The sequence below is a fragment of the Peromyscus eremicus genome, chromosome 3, assembly GCF_949786415.1.
Source record: "Peromyscus eremicus chromosome 3, PerEre_H2_v1, whole genome shotgun sequence".
Lineage (NCBI taxonomy): Eukaryota > Metazoa > Chordata > Mammalia > Rodentia > Cricetidae > Peromyscus > Peromyscus eremicus.
Window position 1 is genome coordinate 91,259,819 of NC_081418.1, and position 11,267 is coordinate 91,271,085.

Below are 11,267 nucleotides of genomic sequence, written 5' to 3' on the forward strand. Positions count from 1 at the left end.
TCTGTCTGTCTGTCTGTCTGTGTGTCTGTATGTGTGTGTGGTGTGTATGTGAGTAATCAAGCAATAGGTTATAGAATTCATGTGGTCAGGGGACATCGTTCAGGAATTGGTTGGCTCCTTCCACCCTGTGGTTACCTGGAATCCAACTCAATTGTGGTCAGGCTTAGCAGCAAGTTTCTTAAGCCACTGAGCCATCTCTCCACCCTAACACACAAGGTTCATTAGGAGAGAGATATAAATAGGACTGGACAACTGAGAAAAGAGCAAGTCAAACTTCGATTAAAGGGCTGAGAATGGAACATTCTGTTTGACCTTCACAAGGTACTATGGAAAACGGTCAAACCTCTTGATCCTGGACACTTAAATTATTTTATTAATTATTTGAGGATTATATAATGTATTGTGATCACAATAACCCTCTACACAATCTTCCCTGAACCTGTGCTCCTCACCTTCCCTTCCAACCCACAAAATTTCACATTTGCTTCTTTATTTTGTCTCAGTACATCCAATTTCTGTTTCCCAACTACCCTTGGGGTGGAGCCTGCCGTGGTGGAATGGTCAGCATGCTAAGGGTCACATCATTAAAGAAATTGACTCCTTTTCTCCCAGCAGCTATCAGTTGTCAACAGCTTCTCAGCTAGGGGTGGGATTGTTTTGCTCCATGCCCAATGTTAAGATTTTGTCCAACATGAGCTTATATAAGTCTTGTTCTTATTTTCTCAATACCTGTGAATACACACGGGCAACTGACCTGTTTGTGTCCATAAAATTCTGTTTCCTTGAAGTTATCCACCAACCCTATCTTAACAATCTTTCTGGTCTATCTTTTAAGAAGTTCTCTGAGCCTTAGAGAGGAATATTGCATATATGTCCCAATTGTGGCTGAGCAGTCGACAGACAGTCTCTTATTCTTTGTTTGTTGACCAGTTGAACATCTCTGCATTAGCTGTTTTTGACTGCAAGGGGGTTCATCTCTAATTAGGATTGGGATGCTCTGATCTATGGGTGTAGCAATAAGTCATGAGAGTTTAATACTATGATAGAGAGATTTTTCTTCTTTGAGGCAACTGGTAGGTTTCTCATGCTCCACTGAATGGACCCCTACCTATATACATATGAACAACACTTAATGGATTTATGGGTTACCATACAATAAAAGGACATGTGATGAGAGACATGGTAAAAGTTAGAGAGAGTTAATGAGGCATAGATATGATTGTATTTCCTTGAATACATGTACGAAATTCTCAAAGATAAAGAAAAAATTAAAAACTGGAAAATTTCAAAGTTATATTTTCACTGTATTTCTCTCTGGAAGCCAACACACAGAATTTGTGATTCTACCCACTTCTTCCCTTAGTACTCAATTTAGCTCTGTAATAGTGTATTTCCTCTTCAAATTGTATACTACCTGACTTATGTTTTAAGTGTTTTAGTTTCTATAAAGCATGTCATTTCAATCGATCAACTCCCAGAAAAAAATGATACATTTAAACTAGTAAAAGCGACTTTATGAGATGTTATAGTTTTTACAGGTTGCCTCTCAATGATTGGGTTGTACTAACTGTACCTAGACCATTCCTTTTTTCAAACTTTACATGTAAATGTAGCATCAACTTCTACTTTATGATGTAATCATAGGAAGACAGATCATTATAAAAAATTAATTCTTTTACATATTAGTTTGATAACATTTGGAAAGTCAATACTTTAATAAAATTGTCCTGACCATGGTGTTCTTCTAGCATCACTGCAAATTCTACTGATTTGTGGTTTTCTGAATCTGAAACATCCCCCTTCAACTGTCTTTACAGTTTGGTCTGTAAAATTCACACATCTCTGATAGGAGATGTAGGCAGCCATTAACACAGTGTCTTTTCTCAGCTATATCAATGAGAGAAGAAAATAGCCTTTGAAGAGTATTCCATGCTGAGATTATGCCTGTCCTGATGGAGGTCTCAGGTGTTGCAGCAATAGATTTGGACTCTTTTGCTTTCTATGTGGCTGACCAAAAACAACTTTGGGGCAAGAAATGGGTTTATATGGCTTTATTACCCTAGCACAGTCCATCACTGAGGGAAGTCAGAGCAGGGACTTAAGCAGGTACCCAGAGACAGGAACTGAACAAGAGACCCTGGAGGAATGCTGCTTACTGGTTTCTTTCCATGACTTCTTACCTTGCTTTCTTAATCTACCAGGGCCACCTGCCCAGAGGAGGCACTGCTCACATCATCTCTTAATCAAGGAAAATACCCTGCAGACCAGTCTAATGAAGGAAATTACTCAATTTCTTTCTTCCCAAGTAACTCCAGGTACACATATAGTACACAAACACACACAGAAAACACTCATGATAAAAACAACCACTAATTTCAAAAAGAACAAGGTAGATACATGAGAGAATTTGAAGGAAGAAAGGGAAGGGGAGACATGAAATTTTATTTTAATTACAAAGATAAATTATTTTAAAAAGTATTAAAACATTAAATGCATTTGGACAAATGGACAATGTTTGAGTGTAAGTTACAACTTTCTTCTCCACAATATGGATGGTTGTTACAATGTACACTTTCATAGTTGACTTCGCAGATTAAATAGACCTCTTGAAAGTCAGAAACATAGAAGATGTCACAAAGTGTTTAACAAATGTTTTCATAGCTGTAACATCTGAGTCAATTGTGGCAGTGGATGATATTCCCTATGGGTAGAAAGTATGTGATAAGAATTGAAGAATGAATGTTTCTTTTTTTCTGTGATATCTGTGATGTGGTCTTGAAGTGGGAAATACAGAGTGATAAGTGCTAAGCAGTAGACTGATTATTGGCTGTAGGGCATTGCATGATAAAATTCTTGGTGAATGCTATATTATTAAAGTAGCATTCATGCGATCAGTTGAGATAAGCTTCTGCAAGCAGAGTAAGCAGAAATAACCATAAGCCAGAAAAACTTAAACCAATTTTCTCCAGCTGTAGGGATCTGGGGAAGGCAGGTGGAGGCAAGTTAAGTCTCCATGCTCAATCAGCAACAGGGGAGGTGCCAGGAAAAGCTGTGAGTCTCTGTGATAAAAAGTGTTCTGAGTAGTGTACATAATTGCATCTTATCAACTCTAAACTGTCACTTACCGTGAGGTGAACTGTTTATAAATTAGCAATACTGAAAAGCTACTGCTAATGAAATGTTTAGTGAATATATTATTTTCACAGAGTTTTCTTTTAAATTTAATGAAAGGCCTTTCAATGGACCTTGATTTACACATTCATTTGATTGTTCCCAAGTTGCAAATATAGGCAAAGTAAATTGAAGCTACCGCTATAATGATTTTATGTTCACGACCTGATCTACCGAGTCACTTTTCCACTACAAGTCATTTGTGAAAATAGCACCGTTTATCTTATAAGGAAAGTAGATGAGAAGAGCATTTAGTTGAAAAAATGAAGTGTGTTACTCTTACAGTTCTTCTAAGACAGTGTATTCACTGTTTAGGGATGTATTGTCTTTGGCACTCACTCATGTCTCAAGGAAAATAAGAGATGGGTTAATGATGACTGTGGCTGACATCCTGGATACACTCAACTATCTTCAGTTCCACTTGCCCTGGATTCCTCACCCTGTATTTATTCTGTGTTTATCTTTGTTCCTTTAAGCACTAAGTTCATACTCAGCCAGGGAGGATGGCTCAGCACACAAAGGGGCTTGGACCTAGAGACCTGAATTTAGTCTTCAGAATCCATGTAAAGGTGAAGGAAAGTATCAACTCTACAAAGGTGTCCTCTGACCTCCATTTGCACACACATATTTGCACACACACACACACACACACACACAGACACACACATGCTCAAGTACACACATACACACAGGCACACAAAGGAATATATGCACAATTTTTTTAAAAGCTCTTAGTCGTTATTGACTTCACACCCAACCCTAGTATCTGTTGTTTCACTGGAGCGTTTGGAACTATGTAAGCAACTTCTCTCATTGTACTCTTGGATGGATGACTGTTCTGATGATTTTCTCATTATCATGGAGAGTGGTGCAAAGAAGGGCTAGTGTCGACACAGATGACGTCATAGGACAGGAAAAACTGACGGCAAACACGTGTAAACACAAAATGATTGTGAATTCTTCTGTACTCAAATTCTACATACACACTGAAAATTAAGTACTTTTTCTATCATAAAGTATCCCAATTTCCTGATATTATCCACCAACTTGTTTAGAGTGCCCTTTTAATTTTTTTAGGAAAAAGTGAAATATGCCTCTGATGTAATATAATGTGATAATTATGTTTCCCAGATTTATTTTCTTTTGTCTGTGTGTGAGTGTTGGCCTGCATACATATGTTTGCACCACATGTGTGTAGTTCCTGTGGAGGCTGAGAGAGGGCATAAGATACCCTGGAGATGCAGTTACAGAAGGTTTGGAGTCACCATGTGGATGCTGGGAACTGAACCTGGGTCCTTTGCAAAAGCAGTAAATGCTCCTAACCTTAGAACCATCTCTTCAGCACCAATAATTGTATTTAATGTTTAAGTACAAGAATTTTTACAGATTATTTAATTTTCAAATCCAGATAATTGACAGAGAAAATTAAGTATACTAAATTTTTTAAGGACATAAATAATATAGCTGCCTAAATTATAAATACATTTTAATTTTTATTTGCTTACTTAAAGCATTACATTTTGGAATAAATAAAATACTTATTTAAAAGGAATTTTAGTAATGATTTTTGGGGTGGGGGGGTGGTGGACAAAGCAACTTGGCCTTTGTCCCTAAGCCTGCTTAAAAGAAGCTTATAGGAAAATACAGGGCATAAAACTGGTCTAAGTAAAGATGAGTCCAATAATATTATGGGATTTTGATACTTTTTTATAATTAAAGTACTTTTTACTCAAAATAACCCTCATTTTGGGGGATTTATTTTATTTTTATTTATTTTAAGGTGTAGGTCTCTGTATGCATATATATGTATATGCATACAGATGTTCAAAGAGACCAGAAGATGGCATCTTAGACTCTGAAGTTAGAGTTACAGGTGTGAGCAGCAGGGAGTGTAGGAACTAAATTCAGTTCTTCTAAAAGAGTATCAAGAGTTCTTAATGACTAAGCCATTTCTCCAGCACCCAAATTTCATGCACGTTTTACAGTAGTAATTTTTTTCAACATGTGTGAGAACCTCAAAGAATAAAGAGAAGAGATTTTAAATTCAAAGCAGTATTTTAAGTCACCCACAGAAACACTAAGCCCTCTTTCAGACAATTGATATTTGAAGAAAGCATAACCTAACACATCTATCTGACATGTTCAGTTTGTAATGGATGAGAGTTGGCTGTGTTAGTAATCATCTTCCCCAGGTTAATAGTGATACCTTGGGAATGTTTTCTCTTGTTGGATGACTAGTAATTAAAGCTTAGGATTCCATGGAGAAAATTAAGTGCCCTCACATCAAGCTTCCCATTTTAAAATCTTAACAAAAATTACTATGAAAGACACTAATGGGTTACTAGCTGCCCCTTTCAAACTACTTAGGAGACTTTAATAGCTTCTTACCTTTAGAGGATATCATGTTATCCCCCTGACAGGGAAATACGCAATCAACTATTTGTTGGAAATCTCTCTCTCTCTCTCTCTCTCTCTCTCTCTCTCTCTCTCTCTCTCTCTCTCTCTCTCTCCCACCTCTCTATCTGAATTCCCCATTTGCTATATCCTCACATTGACTGAAAGGACAGTCTTCCTTAAACCCGAAGAGGTTCTCAAAATTGATTCATTTTGCCATTCCTTGCCTTTATTATTGCTTCTATTCCCATGAGTTCAAGAATTCATTATATATATTTCCATTTTAAGTGCTTTAAACATTCTGGAGAAAGGTGGTACTCTGGGACAAGACACAGCTCTTTTAGATATCTAAATTGCACTCTGAAATAACTCAATTGATATTTAAAAAATATTCTCCACTGGAAATTAGAAAAGGGCCCACTACCACTACCTGTGATTTAAAGGAATCTTTTCAACAAGAAAAAAAAATCTATGGAAAATGAAGTAAACTAACTGTATTTCTTTGGGTACTGAAGGGAAGTCTATGGATATAGTAAGTGGATATGTCTTGTCCTCTGCCAGAGCCTCACTAACTATTTGTGATCTGTGGCAGTATGAATCAGAGCAGAGGACAGTATTGTGTCCTGTTCTCAGTAGAGGATGGACAGATCTTACCTCACCGTCCACTGACATTGATAACAGAGCATCCCTGAGATATGTTCCCAGCCTTCTGTTTTCTCCATCACAAAGTTCTGTTTGTTGTCCTTCCTCTATATCATGTCATGACTAGCTAGGAAACAGCTTTTCTTTCTGTTTACCCAAAGCTTATACCCTCTGCACTTTATATCTGCTTGCTTTGGTCACAGAGCACAGTACACCTGTCCTTTACAGTATTATTGGGAGTTATTTTTCCTGGTTTGGCTGAATGCAAGCTGTGGCCACAGACACACAGTGCTAGTTCTGTTCACTATTTAAGGGTCTGCCAAAGTACCAGTTATACATAGATGGTAAATAAATGCATGCAGGTAGGAAAGGGTATATCGTTACTGATATTTGGGGTTACTGATATATTTATGAATACAAATGTATCTGGGAAAGCAACTTGAATTTGAGCATTAAAAATGGTTTCCCAGAGGCAGGTGGATCTTTATGAGTTCAAGGCGAGCCTGGTCTACAGAATGAGATCCAGGAAATGCGCAAAGCTACACAGAGAAACCTTGTCTCGAAAAACCAAAAAAAAAAAAAAAAAAAAAAAAAAAAAAAAAAGAAAAAGAAAAAGAAAAAGGTCTCCCTTTAGTTTCTCAGAAAATTGGGAACCGACCTACATCAAGACCCATCTATATCACTCGTGGGTATATACCCAAAGGACATGCTACCCTACCATAAGGAAACTTGCTCAACTTTTTTCATAGCAGCTATATTCGTAATAGGCACAAACTGGAGATAATCTAGATGCCCATCAACCAAAGAATGGATAAAGATTACAAGTTTCATCTACCCAATGGTGTATTACCCAGCTGTTAAAAACAATGACATGATGGAATTCACTGGCAAATGAATGGAACTAGAAAAGATCATCCTGAGTGAGCTAATCCAGATAGATGCAGAAAGACAAAATATGGTATATACTCACTTATAGGTGGATTTTAACTGTACACTAAACTGGAACCATGCTACAATCCACACACCCAAAAAAGTTACATAACAAGGAAAGCTCAAGTGGGGTCACCTGAATCCCACAGTGAAGAGGAAATAGAATAGAAATCACAGGTGGACAGGGGAGGTGATTTGGATGAGGGTTGAGGATGGGAACAAGAGGGATCATGTGACGAGAGGATGGAAGGAGAAAGTACTGTGAAAGACAACTGGGATGATTAGAAACCTAGTGCAATGGAAACTCCCAGGAATCTATGAGGGTGACCCCTAGCTAAGACTCCTAGCAGTGGGAGATACAGAGCCTGAACCAGCCACCTCCAGTAACCAGGCAAGACTTCCAGTGGAGGGATTGGGATGGTAATCCAACCACATAACCTTTGACCTACAATTTGCTCCACCTAAAAAATATGCTGGTGTAAATGTGGATCAGAAATTATGGGAGTGGCCAACCATTGACTAGTTTATTTTGAGACCCATACCATGAGAGGGAGCCCTGCTTGGAGGGCCAGGACCCAGAGACTTGATAGCTCAGTTGTCATCAGAGAGACTTCACACAGCAATTGATGGGAACAAACTTCAGGTGAACCTCAGGAAATCCTGTGGAAGACAGGGAAGAAGGATTGTGGGAGCCAGAAGGGCAAGAACACCACAAGAAAACCCACAGAATCAACTAACCTGGGGTCTCAGAGGCCTCACAGAGACTGAACTGCTAACCAGAGAGCTTGCAAGGGACTGACCTAGGCCAACAGGTTATGTGTTCCAATTGTGTAGCTTAGTCTTCTAGTGGGACTCCTAACAGTGGGAACAGCTGTGGTCTCTGACTCTGTTACCTGCTATTGAGACTCTTTTCCTAATACTGGTTTGCCTTGTCAGGCCTTAATAGGAGAAGAGGTGTTTAGTCTTACTGCAACTTGACCTGCCGTGGCTGGCTTAATTACGTGGGAGGCCTGAAGACAAAGGAGGAGAAATAGATTGAGGGGGTTGGGGCTTGGGTGGAGGGACCGTGAGAAGAGGTGAGAGGGAGGGGAAACTGTGATCGGGCTGAGGAAAAATTAAATAAATTAATAACAGCAATAAAGAAACGGTCACCTTTAAGTTTGTCAAGATTTCTCTGCCACCAACACAATCTTCATTAAGTACATCTCCCAGCTTATCCAATCCCATGAGCCTCCATTTCTTCTAACTTTCTTTTTATTTATTCTTTGTGTCTTTCCCGTCATGCATCTCAGTTCTATTCATTTCCTGTCCCTTCTTATCTGCCCTCTGACTTTGCATCCCCACCCTCAAATAAAATTTAAGAGAAAAGAGAGGAAAAAAAGGAAAAATCTCATCATGGAAGTGTAATGTGACACAGCAATTCACACAGTAACCCTTTTGTCCATATATCAACAAATATTATGTGCAAGGTATTCATTGCAAAGAGTAATTTGTCTGGTAAAGGCCTCTGGTTTCTGCTAGACTATTGATGCTGGGCCCCCACTGGAACTCCTCTTGGTTATCTTGTTGTTACCCTAGTGTTGTGGAAATTCTGCAGCTTTGGATCTGCGGGACTGGTCCTTCACATGCTCCAGCAAATCACAGATGGGGTGGATATTGGGGTGGGCTAATCCATAACATTGTTTCTGGGTCTGGGCAATTGCAGAGTTGGTTAGCCTGCTTGCTCTCCCTTGTCCTCACCACCAGGATGAGCTCTCCATCATTGCCCTGATGAGTTCACTACTTACAGTGAGGAGTAGGGGGTAGGGCCAATTCTCCTGGTTTAATGTCCTCAGAGTAGGATCTCCCACACCTACATGTTTAGGATCAGCTCTACTGTGTTGCCCAGGCATGGTGTAGCAGACACTCTCCCAGGGCTGCAGCAGATGAGAGGCTGAACTAGCTCTCCCACTCTTATGATTTCAGGACCAGCTCTCCCATCTGCCCCAGGCATTGATGAGTGGGGAGGAATGACATCTTTCCCTTACCCCTGCTGCCACATGACAGATGAGTAATGGGGACAGTTCTCCCATGCTCACTAATTCGGGGTTGTTTCACCCACACCTGCTCCAACAGGATTGGCTCTACTGTGCTACCAAGGTGGGATGCAAGGCCTAAATCTCCCAATGTTTGCAGCTGGGCATGGTGCAGATCTCTTGCCCTTGTGATCTCAGGGCCAGATCTTCCTCTCCCATGCTGCCACATGACAGATGAGTAATTTGGACAGCTCTCCCTTGCTCACAACCAACCCCAATGGCAGAGGTGTGGGTGAGCTAGCCCCAATATTGTGAGCAAGGGGGAGCTGTCCCCCTTTACTCACATGTCTTGTGGTGGTGTGGGTGGGTGAGAGATTTCTTCCCTCTCTCCCACTCATCAATGCCTGAGGCAGATAGGAGAGCTGGTCCTGAGGTCAGAAGGCCACGAGAGGTAATCCTGCCTCCCACCAGCTACAACACTCAGGAGAGCAGGCCCTGCACCTCACATGGGCAGAATAATGCCAATCCCATTGGTGGAGGTGTGGGTGAGCACCTCCATTTCTAAGGCTATCTTGGGCTCCTCTTCTATTTCTACTATTTTTTTTTTTTACTATGCTAAGTTGATTTTCTACTGTGTGATAAAAGACTGACCAAAACCAACTTGGTTCAGAGGAGAGTTTATTTCTCTTTTCAGGTTGTAGTCCATTACTGAGAGAAGCAAACACTGCAACTCAAGGCAGGTGCCTGGAGACAGGAACTGAAGAAGAAACTAAGACGGAACCTTTCTTAATGTTTTGCTTCCTCCTTCTTGCTAAAATATCTTTCTTGGACAACCCAGGCCTACCTGACCTGAAATGCAACATGCATAGCAGTCTGGTCCCTCCAAATCAGTCACCCAAAATGAAAATGTCCTATAGAAATACCCACAGGTCAAGATGATGGAAACATCTCCTCAGAGGAAAGTCCCTCTTTCCAGGTATGTCTAGGTTTATTTATGACAAGTTGACAGCTGAAGCTGTGACAGTCCCTATTCTTGCTGTTTATTTGTTTACTAGGACAGTATCACATTATGTATTCCCTGGTGGCCTAGAACTTACTAAGTAACTCCAGATTGTTGCAGTCCTGTAATTATAGGCAAGAACTATCAGGCTGACTTCTATTCACTCTTTACATGTGTGAAGAACATAAGGTATTAGTTATAAGTTATTTCATTTTTCTTTGGATTTTATGACATGCCTCTTAGATGAATGACATTTCTAATTTCTTAAACTCATGGATATGTAGAGCTATTTCCTAAAAGAAGTTTCATAGTCTGATATAGATGAAAGGAATATATGTAAAACCTGAATAATATTTGTTACATAGAAACTTCCATGTGCTTTCTTACATGTACATTTATGTACCACATTAAATGTATACTTAGTTAGAAATATAAGAGCAATGACTGTTTGTGAGAGGTGAAAATTTTATTACCACAGGTATATGTTGATTCTTAATTTTATTCAGTGTGAAGCTTCTGTAATAATAAATAAGTTGTGGGTCAGCAAAATGGCTTAAGGGGTGCAGGTGCTTGCCACCAAACCTAAGACCTGAGTTTAATCCCCAGAATACACTGAGTGGAAGGAAAAAAAATTTATGGCCTGCTAGCTTTGTCCTCTGACCATCACAGGTGTGCTACATAAGAGTGAATGCACACACACACACACACACACACACACACCATATAACTATAAAAAATTTTAAATTTCCCTTCAAAGCAAGCTTTTCATCACTAATTTTTAATGTTTAATCATTTTTTTCATGTTTTCATAAAGCAACCTGAGTCTATTTTATTTGACTCAGATCTCTAAATGTAGCCTCAAATTCCATCAGTTTTGAAAGATGAATAACTTGGCTTATCCTGAAAATTAACTCACACTATTAAATTAAGATGCTTAAAGCACAGCAGGACTTACATTATTTCTCTGTTCTCCCATACAGATTCAATATACTATCTTGGTCACTGTACACAAGATTGAAATAAACAAGACTCTGGTGTCCATGAGAATATATAGTCACCTCATAGAAATCAAACACAAAGAAGAAAACATTATCTTTCCATATTTTGGTACTGAA